At 38.5% G+C, this 14,980-nt stretch overlaps 1 long non-coding RNA gene across 1 annotated transcript; it reads right to left on the bottom strand.

The window, feature by feature from the left end:
• Positions 1-224: 224 nt before the first annotated feature.
• LOC119737431 lies at positions 225-14,640 on the bottom strand. Its single transcript, XR_005272378.1, has 3 exons — positions 14,596-14,640; positions 1,937-2,107; positions 225-1,274 (listed from the first exon to the last, which is right to left on the bottom strand). It is a non-coding gene; the product is annotated as an uncharacterized LOC119737431 (long non-coding RNA).
• Between the last annotated feature and the right edge of the window lie 340 nt (positions 14,641-14,980).

Here is a 14,980-nt window from a genome sequence, read left to right on the forward strand (position 1 = left end):
TATATTATTACTTAATTTTCTTCTTTTTTTCTTTCCCCAAAAATAAATTTGGTGAACTTATCATTTAAAAAAAAATGAAGTTTTGTTTTCAGAATCAAATACATCAAAAAAATAAACACTAAAATTGTATGTTATATTCTTCTCTCTTTTAAAAAAAAAAAAAATATTATTTAATCCTCCATCCATGATGGGATCAAGAAATTGAAAACTATAGAAGAGACAAGTTTGGAATTTTTTTTCTGAAAATGATTTTCATTTTAATTCTTTCAGCGTTTAAAACTTTACACGTATATGAAACTTAACACATAGTTGTCACTGACTGTGTTATTATTGAAATAGTTGAAGAGCATTTTATTGCAAAAATGAAACATATGTTAAGGGTAGATATAACATTTGCAAGCATAAAAAAAACGACATGGTCAAATTTACACGAAGTACTTCACTTGATTGTTAGGGAATGACACAAAAGCTTAGCATCCTGTAAAATCATGGCTCCTGGTGTGCTGACATTTTCAAGAAAAATTGTATTTTTCCAACACTGGTTAGCCAACCAGCAGTGGAAAAAATGGCTATAAAAACAGTTCCTAATTTTTCATATTTAGTTATTTCGCGTTATCGTTGCAATTGATTACACACTGGTGAAAGGGTTCAAGCCTTCTAGACTGATTCTCTGACCTTACAATTCCCTAAAGTCTACAAATTGCTCTGCTTCATCTTAAGACTGGTTCAGGCAACCAGACTTCAAGTACATGATTGGTTTTCTCGGTTTGCCAGCATATACAAGCCCAAAACGTGAAGCCAGTCATTTGAACAATATTTGCCATAACATACTAGGGCCTAATCCTCCAAATCGATTTATTTTTGAAAAAAATGCAGCAAAGGCAAATGTTGTACATTCCTTTTAACCAAAACATTTCACGCATGTCAGTACTGCATGCATACAGTTTTAAAAACCAATGATAAGGACTAGTAACATCCTCGCTGAACATAATGTAACGCATCAGCACCTGGAACAATCTTGTCTGAGACTGAGTTGCCATGATGAAACATTCACAGCATGTCCTCCATGGATCCCAGCTGAATCAACTACTGTTCCTATACTTGCACTAAGCATCTTGTTACTCAACTGTAGATACTCATCATGTGTCATTCTCGTTGTTCTTTGTCTTAGCTTGTCTTCCTCTCTGCTGTATCGGACAGCTGAGACCCCTTGTAGCGCTGCTGCTGTTCTGTCAGTGATCTGCTGCTATGGAGGCTCAGTCATCAAATGAATCCTGATGATTAAATACATCATAAAAAAAAAATTCTGAAATTGTTTTTAATACTGACCTTTTAATCTTGCAATGTGAATCTTCGTTTTGAAAAAAAAACAACTCACTGACATCTTTGCATTATTCAGACTAAGTTTTCCACAGGGACAGTAACATATATTCCAGGTTTTTAGTAAAAATACCTCCATCGAGCTTCATAAACAGCCCCAACAACTTCAACAAGCATGATGCTCAAGTTGCTAATAAGAGTTGCAATAATAGGCGTCAGCTATTTGGTTCAAATCCCATTCAAGACAGCGTACCTATTTTTTTCCTCAAAAGCTTCCTGAAAGCCCGGAACGCACCCACTCATTTGATCAACTTTTTGGAACCGAAATATAAAATCTGTGTCGCCAACATACCCTGCAGTCCTATAATAAACCCACACTACTGGGACCTGGCATGGAGTGCTCTGAAACATGCAAAACACAGTATTGATGAGAGTCCCAAATTTTCGGACAAGCATAAACCTGCGAAAACAATTTTGCGACCTGACACTGCCGTTTTCTTCATATATCATCTCAATGAAGGACAGTCATTGAAAAAATGATGATAAGACATGAATCTAGGACTAAGAAACATTCCCAATTTCAATGTTAGGAAATACTTCAATTTTCTTGACTCACCATAGACTTTGTACCGCTGAAGTGGCGTCAGGTTGCAACATTCTTTCCATGTCTGCTGCCCATTGGAGATCAACCTGCTATCTGTACTGCCATCAATTGCATCATATGCTGCATTCCTCTGACTCTGTGTCTTGCATCACTGGCTGCTCATGGCATGCACGTCATCAATTTCTATTAAAAACCACAGGATACAGACAGAAAGGCACTTGTATTACATAAATAAAGCCACAGTGAGTTGCTATTTGCTGGGCGTGTTTTCTTAGTTGAACCTAGCCCGAAAATTAGGGACTGTCCATGCAAACTGAAGTCAAAGTCTAGCCCGACTGCGTCTGGCCGTACAGTACTATCGCAAGCTCTGTAGTACGGCCAGACGCTCAATGCTTCCACACACACTGAATTTTTTTTTCCACTGATGTAGCGATTTTGCTACAGATTTTGATCAAGATTATCTTTTCGTCCAGGACACAAATTTCCATCCACAAAATGTAGATGTGTTTAACGCAAAAAATAACGGGCAATTTTGAGTCAACTTTCACACTCGGTTTCCACAAGATAACTGAAGAAATATCTGTTGCATTAACTTAGAATGTATTCCGGGATCCCTTTGCAAGTTTTCCAACAACTTTGAGGCAATTTAGATTTTTTGTTTTTTCCTCAATAAAAAAATACAAGAGGTTAGGCCAAAAAAAAGTCTCCGGTTTCTGGTATGGAGCTTGCCCAAAAAGTGGTGCGGCGGCGCGGCTTTTTTTTTTTTTTTACCTGATTTTTTTGGTTCAAATGTCGGCTGATGACTGCAAATGGTGCCCGAGTAAACTTAGTGCAAATATATGGGAGTCCAGAGAGGCCACATAAAGCTTATTCTCGACCATAACCCAATCTAAAAACACGTTAAAATTGTGCAGCAGCAGGATTCAAGTCAAACCAGTGAGTTTGGCGGTTTTGAGACATCATGTTTCATAAAAAAAAAAAACTTTTTCATTTTGCCGACGCGCATGGCTACGGCGACGCGCGCATACCAGAAACCGGAGACTTTTTTTTTTGGCCTTAGCCTCATATTTTTAATTCAATTTGGCAAACAACAAAAACTTTTCTCCAAAACAATTATGCAAACATTCCTTGGAAAGTAGGAGAAGCTTCGATCAACATTCATCGACCCATTTTGTTTTTTAAAGGGAAAATACAACATTTGCAAATATCAAAATATAAAACTACCAAATCATTTTGAAATACCTTGCTGGACTGTTAGTGAATGACAGTGTAAAGCATCCTGTAAAATCATGGCACCTGGTATACTGTCATTTTCAAGAAAAGTGGTATTTTTGTATCAATTTCCAACGCTAATCGGCCGATCAGCGTTGGAAAAAACTGGCTTTTTTTCAAATACTGGCCCCAGTTGACCATCGCACTTGTTTGCAATCGATTACACACCTATGAACGGGTACAAGCCAGCTAGACTGGTTCCCTGATCTTACAATTCCCCAATATATGTAAACTGCTCTGTTTCTTCTTAAATGGAGTCAGGGAACCAGACTACAGGAAAATGATTGTTTTTCTTGGTTTTTATAGCATTTTCGAACCCAAAACCTCAAAAAAGTCAGTGTAACTATATTTGCTATATATTTCCGACCAGCCAATTCCATCCATTTCTGAAAATTACAGCAAAAGCAAATGATGTATATTCCCTTTAAATATCAACCACATATAACCTTATATGGTAAGGAATTATTTTGTTTCCCCTTCTTTTCTTGCGCAGTTTTATCAAACGAAAAGCAACGATTTCTGATTTCGCAATCTACCTGAAACGAAAGCTGGACATTGTTCGTTGTGCAATTTTCTGAACGACATAGACACATTGGTTACGCAATGCATTCCAAACGACGCAGATACGTCTTGAGACCATGATTATGTGCACCAAGTATAAAGCATGTTATCTTCTAGAAATAAAATCAAAAATATTTTGAGTGTTATTTTTAATAAGAATGTCTTTTATTTCAAGTCATTACCACTATCTACCACTATAGCTATAGTACGCGGGTATGTATACATGCATTTTGGAACAGTGCCCTCAATAGACAGGTAGCGTCTAAGCCCAACCCCCTCCACCCCAGCTTTTCAAACTTTCCAAGTTGGTGGCTCCGCAAATATGAACAAGAGATTGCCTCTGCTGGTCAAGAGGCCTAACTGTAGCCTTTCCACAAGGTCATCCTGACAAGCGCCGGCAGTTAACCGAGGGACGAAACAGCGAGGCGACTTGACACACGTCGAGTGAGCTACAAGCGAGGTTTTCCAAATCCTAGCTTCATTCTAATACCGGATCCAGCTCTATTGCCAAGCCGCATGCCCGAAACCGGTTTACGGAACGAAGCCGGAGTTTGAGAAACGCCGGTATGTCTCATGACCTCGATGACTTTCGGTCGTTTTGTAAACATAGGCTTCGTGCCCGGCTTCGGAACAAGGCCATGTAAGGCCCCTAATCAGACAAGTGGCTTTGTCATTTACTTGTATGGTATGGTCCCACTGGTATGGGGGAGGGGAGGGGGAAGGGGGGGGGGCTGTGATCGTTCAACTATCCCACCCCACCCCCATCGTCGCTACGTCATTGCTTCAGAGATTATTATAAATCGAGGTGGTTCGCAATACAGAATGGCAAACTCTGGTATGATTTGTCCGGATATCACCAGGGCTAGTTCAGGGTGAATCGTGCGCTTTATGCGGAGGCCACAAACTAGCAAATGTAGGAAGTCTGGTCGTTCCATACAAGCCTTTCTCGTTTAAATCACTTAACATGCTTTATTGGAACTGTGTCATTACTTTAGGTAGTGAACGTTTGCTTTTTAGGTCCATCATCACCGGTCAAACATTCTAACATTTCTGGAAATGATTATTCGAACTGGGAGATATTCAAGTGTAAAAACCTTTTCCACATTTAGAAGGCCACGATTATACACGGGCCGTATATGATGCGTAAAGTTCATGGAAGTTTATTCAACTGTATTTTATTTCCTCAAAGTCCCAATCAATGAGCAAAGCCTACCTCAGGGGCATAACTACGGGGACACGGGGCATTTACCCCACCCCCTGTGGAAGCCGGCCCCAGCCCTCCCCCGCCCCATTTTGAAAACCTGAATTAAAACATTCACTGTAAGCTGTAATAATACGTTTATTTTGCATTTAGTGCAGCCTTTGAAAAAAAAACACGCACCTCAGGTGCCCTACCCCAAGTTAAACCCAAGTTTCTCCGCTGGCTTGAGTACGATTTAATTCCTCATAATCCCGAATATATCCACACAATTTAATAGACTGAAGCGCCAACTGTACATTGAATGAATCACGGCCGGTGTATACGTCACTTGTCTATCCACCAATCACAGTTTGTCGGTGACAAGTTGGTGACGACAAGTCGGTGACCACAAGTGAGTGGTCTGTGACTGACAGATTGTGTGTGTCAATCATAAATTCCATATTTGGATGTGTCACCGACATCCATACAATATCCACCAATAAGAAGCGGCCATTTCAATCTCGGTGACTAGTTTTTATGGTGACTATATAGCCTCAACGACATTAACATTGCTTTCATATCATTAATATGAAGCGAGTCGGTGATGTGTGATTGACAGCGCACAGGAGCCATGCAATCACAATCCAGGTCCGAGTTTTTAGTCACTGCTCAGGAAATCGATGGCACTATTTAAGAAAATGTGGGGCCGTCCACCCTTCACATCAACCACAGGTCACCTTCGGACGACAACCAGAGAGAGAACTGACTGCAAGAACAAGATTTTGCTCGGTGAGTGTTTGAAACAATCATTTTTCCTCTGAAGAAATTTGTTGTTTTTGCACAATGTGTTTGAATCAATGCGGGATTCAGATTTTGTTGAATGTTGCTGATTCAATGATTCTCCAAACATCGAGCGCGGTGGTAGGCTTGATATTTTCCCGTCTTTGTGTGCTTGTGAAAATGTGGTAGCTTGAGGACTGAAAAAAAAACCCAAGATTTTTATGAACAAATTGTTCTTTTTCATTTCACTATGACTCTGATACACGTCTGCTAACAGCAAAACCAGCGCGCTAATTCCGATCCAGAAGTTGTGCCTTTTCCCAACGACCACTTTGGAGTTGATAAAGTATTGCGATAATTTACAAATGTGTTTGAAATTAACTTGTTCAGACGGACTTTGTTTGTGCATAACATTCACTAAGCCCGTCTGAAAGAGTTAATTTCAAACACTTTTGTAAATTATCGAGCTATTTTATTTCAGCTCTTATAATGTAAACAGTTGGTGCGGATGCAGACCACGGTTTTGCGAGTTCAAATTTCAAGGCAATAAAAATGAGGAATTCCTGTCTGGCAATATTTCCGCTACTACTTCCATTGTGCACTCTCAAAAACAAATTGTCCAAATACTTACTGGTTTCTTTACTTCTTGAACAAAAATCATTTGGATTCTTGTCGATATGGATAATACACTACGAAGTCACATTTATGGGCTTTTTTTATTTAGGTTCGACTGTTAGGTTGGACTGTTTTCTGACCGCAGTTTTTCGCAAGTATAAAACATCAAGTTCCCTGCTGTGATTCAGAACAGTAAAGATGTATTGATCATTCAAAATAATATTTCAGAGGAACTACAAATCGGTGTTTCACATTTTCGGTTTCCAAAAAAAGTCTCTCAAAACCTGGACTCTTTATAACCTGGCCAATATTTTTGGCACGATCAAGCACACTCTTATATTTGCCTCCTTTTTTTCCTATTGACTTTATCGTTTAAATTTCCAAACATGAAATCCTAGTGCAATGTACTCATATTATTTCCGGATATCACTCAAACTCAATCAGAATGAAAAGTTATGCGGAAGTTGGTCACGGAAGAACGTATACAGGTATCCGGACATCTCAAAATGCCGGTCTTATATGTGTTATTATTTGTGGATATTCTCAGTGCCTTTGAACTCTGTTGTTCAACTGGCATTTTGCTATAGTTCACAGTGCGCCATTCCGGTTTCATCAAGTTACTTTTAAGCATTGCAGGATAAAAGTGTCACTGGTCAGAATAGACTAGAGGGCGCAAATACAAACGCACTGGATCATGATGATGCACACAGTTTTATACAAGTTCAATAGCTGGATGCATTTTGTAGAATTCATGGATAGATTTGATTTTTGGAGAACGCATTTGAGATAAATAGTCAACCCAAATTACATTTTCACTGTACAGACATTTTTTTGGCCGTATTGTACTTGTGGAATTCAGCTATGCCTCCCCACCAGACTCCAAGTTATCTCCTAGAGGGTTTTTAATGACTCATATTTTTGTTGGTATTTTTTTCAGCCAGCAATCCGCTCAAGTGTTGAAGAGTGCTTCTGCGAGAGAATTCAAGAACTGTGCTTAGGTGAGTGTCTGTTAAAATTGTCTTCATTCAAGCATCAGAATAGAGCAGTGATTTGGTAGGAGACTGTTCCTTTTTTTCTATGCATTGAATCTTTTTGGTCAAAATTAGAAACCAGAAAACGTCATTCAATTACCTCTACGAATAAAATAATCCTGGCCATGATGGTTAGTCTTCTCAATTATCCCTTCTAAACAAATATCCTCCAAGCCATGATGGTTAGTCTCCTCAATGATCTCATCTAAAAAATATCTTCCAAGCCGTGATGCTTTGTCTGTTCAATAATCTCGTCTAAAAAGAATTCCTCCAAGCCATGATGATTACTATCCTAACTTATTATCAATTCTAAAAAAAAAAAATAGCTTCCAAGCCGTGATGGTTTGTGCGTTCAATAATTCTTCTAAAAAAAAAATCCTCCCATTCATAATAGTTAGTTTCCTCAATTATCCCTTCTTAACAAATATGCTCCAAGCCATGATGGTTAGTCTCCTCAATTATCCCTTCTAAAACAATATCCTCCAAGCCATAATGGTTTTTATTTCAATAATCCCTTCCAAAAGATCCTCCTAGCCATGATGTTTAGTCTCCTCAATTTTCTCTTCTAAAATATCCTCCTAGCCGTGGTGATTAGTCTTCTCAATTATCCCCTTAAAAAATATCCTCCAAGTCATGATGATTAGTGTTTTTAATTATCCCTTTAAAAAAACCTCCTTGCCGTGTTGATTATTCTCCTCAATTATCACATCTAAAAGATAACATCCAAGCCATGATGGTTTGTCTGTTCATATAATCAATATTCATAAATACCTAAGACATTTTACGCATTCCTATTGGTCGAGAGCCCGTCACGTGGCCGGTCTTAAACGGATGATAAAGACATGGCTAGCTGGTCTTAAACACTTTTCCAGTGTCACAATAAAATGTGGACTCCTAAAAATCCAGTGCCTCTTATCGTTTCATTGGTTGAACGTTCACTATCCCCACGTAGGCATGCGCAACACTACCAGGGAGTCAGAATTTAAAGTTCTAAATTCAAAACGCAACGCGCCAGGTGCGTTCTGCGCGACATCGCGCAGAACATGATACGCGCGCGTCAATCTCCATAAAAGGGTTGTTTACATCTTACTCGCCAGCTGAACACTCCATTATTTTGCAAGAGGGATGTTTCAAAAAGCATAAAGTGAATTTGTTGAACAAAATCGGGATGTTTTGAACGAATTCTATGATTTTTTCTTACCGAAAAGGTATTCATGAATGGGAATAAATATGTGCTCCGTCGGTATTTATCACTCTGTTTAAGACCACTTAGAGTCTGGGTGCTGATAATTACCCTCGCCTCCGGCTCGGGTAATTATCAGCACCCAGACTCTAAGTGGTCTTAAACAGAGTGATAAAAACCTCCGAAGCACACATTTATTCCCTTAATAATAATGTTCAACAAGCCCTTCTAAAAAGATAACTCCTTGTCATGAGTGTGAGTCTCCGCAATTATCCCTTCTAGAAATTATCCTCCAAGCAATTATGGTTAGTCTCCTCAATTATCACATCTAAAAATTAATTTCCAAGCAGTGATGGTTAGTCTGTTCAATAATCTCGTCTGAAAAATATCCTCCTAGCCGTGATGGTTTTTATTTCAATAAGCCCTTCTAAATAAAAATATGCTCCTAGCCATGATGAGTAGTCTCCTCAATTATCCCTTCTCAAAAAAAAATCTTCCAAGCCGTGATGGATTGTGTGTTCAATAATCTCTTCTAAAAAATATCCTCCTAGCCATGATGGTTTGTCTCCTCAGTTATCCCTTCTAAAAATATCTTCCAAGCCTTGATGGTTTGTCTGTACAATAATCTCGTCTAAAAAAATATCCTCTAACCATGATGGTTTTTATTTCAATAATCCCTTCTAAAAAATATCCTCCTAGCCGTGATGATAAGTCTCCTAAATTATCCCTTCTCAAAACAATATCTTCCAAGCCGAGATCGATTGTGTGTTCAATAATCTCTTCTACAAAAATATCCTCCAAGCAATGATTGTTTTTATTTTAATAATCCCCTCTAAAAATCCTCCTGGCCATGATGGTTTGTCTCCTCAACTATCCCTTCTAAAACAATATCCTCCTCGCCATGATGGTTAGTCTTCTCAATTATCCCTTCTAAAAATATCCTCTAAGCCATGATGATTAGTCTTCTCAATTATCCCTTCAAAAAACAATATCCTCCTAACCATGATGGTTTTCATTCAATAATCCCTTCTAAATAAATCTTATAGAACTGCGCCTGGAACACACCTTTTTGAACCGTAGCCTTTTTGTTCGTGGTCTTTGAATCAACATGCGATTCAGTTTCAAATTCGTTCGATGACGTCACAATGCTGAATTGTCGGAAAGACGTTTATGGTAATTCAAAGAATATCTACGGCTGCAGACCAGCAAATAAACTGCCATGGACCTCAGTGATAAATACCCCCACTTGTAAAGATCAGGACAAATACTCACAACTCTCCAAGGTGTTTGAGACACCCATCAAATTACAGCTTATTTCATCATCTTTCATTGTCTGTTCAATTTTTGCGGTATAATCCAATGACCTTTTTGGAACAAAAATTCCACCCAAAGATGATGACCCTGTAGTCCTGTAGCCCATCGCCCAAGGCACAATCTGCCACTTCACAAAACACTCAGGTTTATTAGGACAAAAGATATTGCTCAAACAGGGGCGGATCCTGGAATTTTTGCAAGGGGAGGGTCAGGCTCCTAAAAAAATATATGTCAAATTGTTGTGATAGGCGAACGGGTAATATTTTGTGTGCATGTTTCACAGCGGGGGCTGGGGGGGGGGGGGTCGGCCCCCTCCCCACCCTCTGGATCCGCGCCTGTCAAACTATTTTGTCAAATTTTGACCTGAAATGCTTGTAATTTGATGTATGATGACGTCATGACGACGTCACTAAAATATCCACATCTTCACACTAAGGTTCATGTTCATATCAGGTTTCGTCTTTCTGCAACTTCTTTTCGCATTTTAAATTCACCTAAATTTGACCTACCAGTAACCCCGGAAGGAAAGGTCAGACGACTTTACCTTCGAATATCAAAAATGTTTATCAATCTATAGTCAATCAGATTTCAAAGTGTGAACATGATTGTTCATTTTGTTTATGAGGTTTTGCAGTGAAATTGCTTGTAATTAAATACCTGATGACGTCATTACGACTTCAGAGTATAAAAAGGTATACCTCTGAGTCAGTGTTGATGTTTGTTAAAGGTTTGAAGTCTGTACTGTTCAGAAGAAAAGTCGCAGATAATTATTGTCGGGAAAAAAAACAAGAAAGAAAGAAAGAAAGAAAGAAATTTCTTAACATTTCCAAACAATGATCGGGTAGTACCCGATCACCCAAATATATCAGGGTTTTGTTGTTCGGAATGAGGAATTCCTGTCTGACATTATTTCCGCCTCTACTTTCATTTGGCACGCTTCAAACTAAATTATTGTTCACATACTGACTGGTTTAGTTTTTGATAAAGTTGAAACCTTGTCACTATAATGGATAGCACACTGTACAGTCACGGAAAGTTGTATTGTCAAAACAAAGGCTATCAGGTAGGACTTTTTTTTAGTCATATCTGTTGCAGTATTTTGAAGAGTTTAAAACATCAAAATCCCTGCTGATTTCAGAATAGTTTCAACTGATTGTGATTAATGCTTAAACAAATTAACGCACTTTTTAATACTTTAAAAAAGTGTCTTTCTTTGGTTAAAAGAAGACATATTGCGAAAGCTCCATCCAACCTTTGTAAATAACCTCACCCATAAAATCAGTATGATCAACCACCCCTTAAATTCTTCCTCATTTTGCCATTTTAATGTTATTAATTTAATTTTAAAACACGGAAACTCTGGTGCAATGTACTCACATTGTTTCCCGGCAATCACTGAAACTAATTCAGGGTCATCAGTTATGGGGAAGTTGGTCACGGAAGACCGTTTATCAGGAAATCCGGACATCAAAAACATGCCTGTCTTATTGTGTGTTATTGCTCAAGCAGTACCCTTTCAACTTTGTCATTTCGCTAGAGTTCACAGTGCGCTTTGATCATCAAGTCACATTCAGCAGGATGAACGAGTCATGAATATAGAGGGCGCAAATACAAACGGACCGGATCGTGATCGATGATGCACACAGTTTTATACAAGTTCAAATTGCTTTATTTAACTGGGTGAATTTGTAGAAATCATGTATAGAGTTGATGTTTGTACACATTTTTCAGGCTTTCTGATCGCCTGAAGAGATTGAAGCAAAAGCTCTCGGATGAATTCACTCATGTATTTGCATGTAGGGTTCCACTCAGCATGCCGCTGAGATTCTGTTGGATATTTGGACAAACAGCCATATTGATTTTTGGTTGGTACAGATTTTCACAAATCTGAAATATTTTGTGAGACAAGTTTCAGTTGACAAACAGATGGTGGCTTACTAGAGCCAAACCGGTGCGCTGATTTCCTATCCGGAAAATAAATCTTTATTGAACGACTGTAACTTGACTGCGGTAGTCCAGCTGTAGTGTTTGCGCCCCTACTTCCCTTGTATGAGATTGATTTCCCCCACAAAAATGCAGAAACTGTATGCTCATTGTGATTCCTATAACTACAAGTTCAAGCAACCTTGAACCAGTTAGAGGAGCATTTGATCAATTGCTCACAATCTTAAGTATGATGCAGCACAACTAACTTTTGAACTTTTAGCTTAATTGATGCTATACATTTGACCAAAACAAATAAATTAAAGGGATTATTTTTTTGGTTCTTGTCACTGAATTTCGTTGCTAACACACGTTAATAGTCTGCCCACCGGCACACTATTTCGAAAACGTCTCCAGTTTTTTAAGACGATATATCTTGTCTGATTTAACACTATACAAACACGAAATAATTCAGTGTCAAAAACAAAGCTGTTTAGACTCTACTGGTTTTGAATCAAATTTTGGGAGCATTTCTTTTAAAGAGCTCATTACATCAAGTTCCCTGCTGTGATTCAGAATAGTTGAAATTGATCGGGATTCGCACTTATTCAAAATAATTCACGCACTTGTAATAGTTCAGGTAAATTACTGCGTTAACATTTTGGTTTAAAGAAAACAATCTTGCGAATGTTCGACTCTTTAACCTAAACAGTATATAGGTACATTGTATGATCAACCACCCCCTTCTTTTCTGCCTCGTTTTTTCCTGTTTAATTTATCATTTTAATTTTTAAACATGAAATCACGCAAACTAATTCAGGATGAAGAGTTATGGGAAGTTGGTCACGGAAGAACGTTTATCAGGAAATCCGGACAACTCAAACATGCCTGTCTTATTTTGTGTTATCATTTATGTGGATACTCAGTACCCTTTGAACTTTGTTGTTAAACTGTGTCATTTCGCTAGAGTTCACAGTGCGCTATTCCGGTTTGATCATCAAGTTATATTCAATCATAGCAGGATGAACGAGTCATGAATATAGAGGGCGCAAATACAAACGGACCGGATCGTGATGATGCACACAGTTTTATTCAAGTTCAAATTGCTTTATCTAGTTTGATTCATTTGTAGCAATCATGTACAGCGTTGATGTCTGTGCACATTATTCGTCCCTTCTGTTCCCTGTCAAGGGCGGATCCAGAACACAATTTTTTTTTTGGGAGGGGGGGGTACAAATATTGATCACACCAATACTTAGTTGCTGTGTAATCAGATTCTTTGGAATTTGTCTTCTTTTATTTATTTTTTTAAATCGGAATTGTGTTCGCAACCGTTGACCTTCTTGATCGTTGATCACGTTGTAATTCGTTTGTGATTGTTTATCAACTTCGGGAATCATAACATATAGGTTTTTGCGTCCAATTTCGCAACTTGTTCGTCCAATAAGAGAGAATGTTCATTATATTGAAAAAAGGTCGCAGTTAACGCATTTGATATTTTTTTATAAATATTTACACCCACCAAAGCGTGTAGGCAACTTTGTCGTGCAAAAGAAAATCCATTTCTTTTGTTGGTTTTCGATCTTGCACCGAGTATAGGCGAATCTGTAAGAGGAAGTATTCATTTTCAACGAAAGTGCAATGGAATAAGGAGTCTATTTAATTTGCAATTCGCCAATTGTATTGGCTACAAAAAAATTAGGGCCTAGGCCTATACGATTTTTTTTTTATTTCCACTGAGTGTTTACAACAATTAACAAATTGGTCACTTAATTGTCCTTACATAAAAATCTGTATTTTGACGTAGTATTATATCGGCGAGTGTTCTAAATGTATTTCCTTCTATCACTTTAACACTTTACATTGATACAGTTCTGTTCTGCTTTTTTCATATTCCCTTCCCAGGCATTCCAATCTTTGAAATAGCTGTACATTCCTTAATCCAAACTTGTCAAAAGCCATGTCATTTTATACTCTGTTGTATCACTATAATACAATACCTTGTTAATGCAACTTCCAAATATCATTGAACTGTGTTACTTTTGAAAGCTAATTACAAGAATCAGTCAATTCGAGAGAAATTGAACAATGCGACATTAAACAGGTTGTTTTTCTTGACGAATTCGGCCGAGAAAACTTATTATTTTAAGTACTTGACCGTAATAACTTGGTGAGAAATTTTTCCTGTTTTGGGGTGGCAATGTATCCAAATGAGAAAAAAATCTCACTAATTTATCTTAATTGATAATAAAATAGTATTCCTGACTAAAGTGTAAACTTAACCAGTCTTCGTTTGTATGTTTTTTCAGCCTACACTGAATTCCTTGTGATCTCTTCTTGGACCTGATCTTCAAGAACGAACCATCGAGGTGGGTGTGGTGAGGTTAAATTAATGATTCTATCAGGACCGGGGAAGGGGCAAGATGTAATCCGTCCCCCCCCCCCAAAAAAAATACTACAGCTCCGGAACGCTTCGCCCTATCGGAATGCATTTTGGTGACCTTTCTTAACTCTTATTGGCGGGCGAAATAAAAAAAAATCGATTCGATGGGTTGCCATGACAACCGGTTTGATAAACTAGGCTTTTCATAAATGTTAGCCCCTTGATCCCTCATACGCCACTGTTATATAACAAAGAAAACATTCTTCGAACAATGATTCCTCCAATCTCAATTTTTTTGGGTTTTTTTTTTCTTCAAATCTGACGGCGGATTGTCATGAATTTTAGATTAGTTCTCCTGTTCATCAAACCTCAATATTTCTCTCTACTCTTCCCGTTTTTAAAAACTATTTTATTGAAAAAAAATCTCACCTGATTTGTTTCAGTTTAATCGTTGTTATTCTGTACAGAATGAAGATCTTCTTGGCAACCGTTCTTTCAATCGCCCTCCTTCTGGGTAACTCCGTCAACCTCCGAGCTTCCGTTACTGGGCCGGTTGCCTCGGACCGTGATGGTCCTGCGTCTCAGGCGTGTCCGATGTGCTGCCAGGGGCCGGCTGCAATTCCCGGCATACCAGGTCTGCCTGGGTCCTTAGGTCAACCAGGTTCAAAGGGCGAGCCAGGTCAAAAGGGTGATATTGGATCGATTGGACCTATGGGTGAGCGTGGAGCAGCTGGGCCTCAAGGGGACGAAGGCATAGGCCAGCCCGGAAAAATTGGTCCAAGAGGAGTCCCAGGTGTTGTAGGGCCAACGGGGG

The sequence above is a fragment of the Patiria miniata genome, unplaced genomic scaffold (assembly GCF_015706575.1).
Source record: "Patiria miniata isolate m_02_andy unplaced genomic scaffold, ASM1570657v1 HiC_scaffold_10, whole genome shotgun sequence".
Lineage (NCBI taxonomy): Eukaryota > Metazoa > Echinodermata > Asteroidea > Valvatida > Asterinidae > Patiria > Patiria miniata.